At 41.6% G+C, this 4,333-nt stretch overlaps 1 protein-coding gene across 10 annotated transcripts in view; it reads left to right on the top strand.

Moving 5' to 3' along the window:
• Nucleotides 1–2,525: 2,525 nt before the first annotated feature.
• Nucleotides 2,526–4,333, top strand: part of LOC123510984 (C-terminal-binding protein-like) — a 27,005-nt gene continuing 25,197 nt past the window's right edge. For 8 of the 10 annotated variants that reach the window (XM_045266632.1, XM_045266578.1, XM_045266639.1 and 5 more), the window contains exon 1: nt 2,526–2,786. The gene's annotated coding sequence lies outside the window, so the exon portion shown is untranslated. Of the gene's footprint in view, nt 2,787–2,833; nt 2,890–4,333 lie in introns of those variants that run through there. The other 2 variants (XM_045266568.1, XM_045266622.1) reach the window with 2 other exon arrangements.

Raw genomic sequence — 4,333 nt, 5'->3', positions numbered from 1 at the left:
TGGGAGAGACTTAAAATTTTCTTTCTTTCTTTCTTTCCTTTACTGTATACTCAGTTTTCATCCATTTGGTCATTTTGTATTCTTTCTTATGAAACTTGTTATATATCTATTTATCAACAATATAAGGCTAGAGGAATGATGTAAGAGTGACAACATATACATTTTTACGGTGTAATTCTTTTTATTCTAAAGGAACGAACGTTATGAGCTCTATAAGATAAGATAAGATGATAAATTCTCCTAATGTGAGGTGTGTGTGTGTGTGTGTGTGTGTGTGTGTGTGTGTGTGTGTGTGTGTGTGTGTGTGTGTGTGTGTTTATCACTACCACTGCCATTGTTGTTATTATTATTATTAATATTATTATTATTATTATTATTATTATTATAACAACAACAACAACTACTACTACTACTACTACTACTACTACTACTACTACTACTACTACTACTACTACTACCATCACCACCACCACCTCATCCTCCTTTGTGTTCGTCTTGTTCTTGATCTTGTTGTTCTTCTTCCGAGAGAGAGAGAGAGAGAGAGAGAGAGAGAGAGAGAGAGTCAGCCGGAGCCAGACAATCTTTGTAACCTGTCTATATTGCTCTCTCTCTCTCTCTCTCTCTCTCTCTCTCTCTCTCTTTTAACCTGCTTTTGTCAATTTATGTTCATCTGCATTCATTTGCGTCAGAGAGAGAGAGAGAGAGAGAGAGAGTTGCTTTAATCATGATAACTGATATTAAATTCTCTTTACCAGTAATAATAATCTCTCTCTCTCTCTCTCTCTCTCTCTCTCTCTCTCTCTCTCTCTCTCTCTCTCAATTATAATGATAAAGAGAAGAAAAGGAAGAGGAATAAAAATACGTTAGATCTCTCTCTCTCTCTCTCTCTCTCTCTCTCTCTCTCTCTCTCTCTCTCAAGAAACACAAGTATCAACACCAGTAATAATTATCGCCACTTGTCATCCTCTCTCATCCGCGCAACAACAGATATCGCATGAGGAATTTATGCACCGCTATTAAATCACAATCGTTAATAACAAACCCACGAGTACCAAACTTTTTTAACAAATACTCTAAGACAATGCGAATGTTAAAGTAAAGTTAGATTTAAGTTACCACGATTACCTTACGGTGTTTGAAATATAGGATAAAACAGCATGATATGGCATGGGTAAATTTCGCCACGTGATGTCCGGAGGTTGGGAGGCAGAGCGCGCAATCTAGAGAAATTTTTGCGCAATGAACGGAAACCTTTCCCGGCCCCTTACTTTACACTTAGCACACGCCTTACAAGTGTCGTAAGGCGAGGGAAAGGGAGGAAAGCCAATGCCGGGTAGAAAAAGGCACTGTGGAGGTACAAATAATGAGATGGACACGTTAGTTAGAGTGAAGAGGGTTTTAACAGCTCAAATATCGATATTCTGCTTTGTTGTTGTTTTTAATAATTTTCTCGTGCGTCTGTGTTTGTAAAGTCTCAGATGTCACTTTCTTTCTCCTTATGGAATATTAATGTTGCTTTATCTTATTTATTTATTTGTCTGTGTGTGTGTGTGTGTGTGTGTGTGTGTGTGTGTGTGTGTGTGTGTGTGTGGGACAGAGGCGGTCACATGGGTCAGTTTAGCATGCAGTATTGAGACAAGGACAGAGCGAAGAGAGAGAGAGAGAGAGAGAGAGAGAGAGAGAGAGAATAAATACAACAATGAATAAAGCACTGAAATATTTACTTGATTGATTGATTGTCTCTGTATAACTTCACCCAACCCGTCTTACTTACTTTGTCTATCGGTCTAAATTACCTTAATCTAAAGAGATTTAACCTGGTTGTTTGTCTTTCCAACTTAGCCTTAACCAACTTATCTGTCTAACTAGCAAACAACCTACACTAATCATTATCCTGTGTGTCTAACTATATTTAACCTAACCGGCTGATGTGTGCATTTTTGTGTCTGTCTGTACCCCTTTCTGTCACTCTAGCTCTCTGTCTGTCCGTGTGTCCGTCTAGAAGCAAGTTTATATATAATTTATCACTTTCTACGTGCGTGTCTGACTAAGCAACACACACACACACACGCACACACACTCACAGAGGTTACAAGGTCTCTCTCTCTCTCTCTCTCTCTCTCTCTCTCTCTCTCTCTCTCTCTCTCTCTCTCTCAGTTTTTTCTTTTTTTCTTCAGCCGGAGCGGAGCGGTGGGGTTGCCAAGAGTCGGTTTAGAGCTATAGTGTTGCCAATGTCCTCTTCCGTTTTTCATTTCCCACTCTCCCTTAACTTGAACTCCTTACCTAAGTCATCCAAAACATTCAGTACAAGTTGTTAAGTCTGCGCCACAACTTTTTATCAATTGGTTAAGTCTGAACTAGCGAGCAGAAAAATAATATGTAGAGTAAAGTTCGGCAGCTGACTCGTACCCTGTTGTGTGTGTACGTGTGTGCGTGCGAGTGTGTGTGTGTGTGTGTGTGTGTGTGTGTGTGTGTGTGTGTGTGTGTGTGTGTGTGTGTGTTCAATGCTTGGCTGGTTACAGGGACTTAGTTCAGTGTTGTGGCTGTGAGCAGTGAGAGGGGACCGCTACTCGCGCGCGTGGGGGAGTGAACAAGGACCTTTAAACCTTACCAAAGTGTTTACATTTTTGCAACGGGTCACTAAACGACGACAAGACAGAGGAGCAGCACATTAGCAACACACTCCCTCTCTGTGACTGCTCGGCGTGGCGTGTGACGTGTTTGTGACGGAAATACCTAAATTCACACCCCTTATTCTGTGTTGGCCTGACCTACATGTGTTAAAGGTGATACAAGCGTGGTATACGAGTGTGGTGTTAGTGTGGTGGTGGTGATAAGTGTGGTGTAGCATTGTAAGGCTCCCCCGCGGCTGGCTCCGTGGTATATAAGGTAGGGTGATGGTCTGTTGGCGCCACGTAGCGGGAGAGGTAGCAACTATTGTAGATTTTTTTTTTTTTGTGAAATTTGGGTTGGATAGTGTGGTTTGTTATTTGGTTTATGGCTTGGTATCTCTCTCTCTCTCTCTCTCTCTCTCTCTCTCTCTCTCTCTCTCTCTCTCTCCACCCCCAATAGAATTTTGTTTACCACATTAGAAATTTTCGACACACGTACACTCATATATCAGTATAATCTGTTACTTTACATAATACAGGGGTAAATACAGCGTAATGTAATTACCACACCTATGCTTTCAATGCAGCCTTTTGTAGTTACTTTGATTAAGGATTTACTATTGATAATGCTCTGTGCCAAATATTTAGATGGAAAACCAGTCGCAATTGTACTTATATATAGTCTGTAAGTACGCAGTGATGCACTACAGACAATTAATATAGTACTTGTCCACTATTTAAAATACAACTAGGTAGTTTACCCCCCACACACACACCCAAAAAAGTTGCGTAATATCTTGTAATAATAATCTGTCTTGGTCCTTATACTCTCTCTCTCTCTCTCTCTCTCTCTCTCTCTCTCTCTCTCTCTCTCTCTCTCCTGCCTCATACAAGTCATTCACTCAATCTCTCTCTCTCTCTCTCTCTCTCTCTCTCTCTCTCTCTTCCACCTCTTTCTCTCCCTGTGAGGTAACAAAGTGAATAATATCCATGAAAGAAAAAAATAAAAAAGAAATTCACAGCGATAAGTAAATTTCAGCACTTGAGATCAAGTCTTAAGTGGCTTACGCCTTTCCGACGCCATGAGTTGGATGTCGCGTGGAGAAATTTACTTTTTACTCTTTTTTTTCTTATACCCGACATTGCTTGCTGTGTGGGGGTGAGGGAGTGGGGAGGGAGGGGTGATTAGGTGCAGTGGGGGTAAAGGAGGAGGAGCAAGAGAAGGAGAAGACACTGGAGGTGGAGAAGGAGGAGAGGAGAAAGTTATGAAATGATGGGGAGTTGGCAACACTAAGTGCGTATGGGAGTGTTGCCATATGAAAGGCTCGGGAATAATTGAAAATCACCCTCTCTCTCTTCCTCTCCTCCCTCCCTCCCTCCCTTGTCTCTCTCCTTGCACACCTGAGGAGAAGAGAGAGGAGTTAATAGACCTTACCTGGCTGAGTAGTACAGGTGAGAGGAAGTGAAGCATTGTGATATTACGAAGCTATTTGTGTGTGTGTGTGTGTGTGTGTGTGTGTGTGTGTGTGTGTGTGTGTGTGTGTTTTCTTTGTCTACTTAGCCAAGGCATTATGGGAGACACACGTGGCCAACAGGTGAAGAAAGGGTTAATTAACGTAGAGGCAGGTCTGGTGTTCAGGTTGTGTGTGTGTGTGTGTGTGTGTGTGTGTGTGTGTGTGTGTGTGTGTGTGTGTGTGTGTGTGTGTGTGTGTGTAATTTAG

Source organism: Portunus trituberculatus, chromosome 4, assembly GCF_017591435.1.
Source record: "Portunus trituberculatus isolate SZX2019 chromosome 4, ASM1759143v1, whole genome shotgun sequence".
Taxonomy (NCBI): Eukaryota; Metazoa; Arthropoda; class Malacostraca; order Decapoda; family Portunidae; genus Portunus; species Portunus trituberculatus.
Note: the sequence above shows the minus strand (reverse complement) of the source record. Positions and strands in the feature narration are given on the sequence as shown.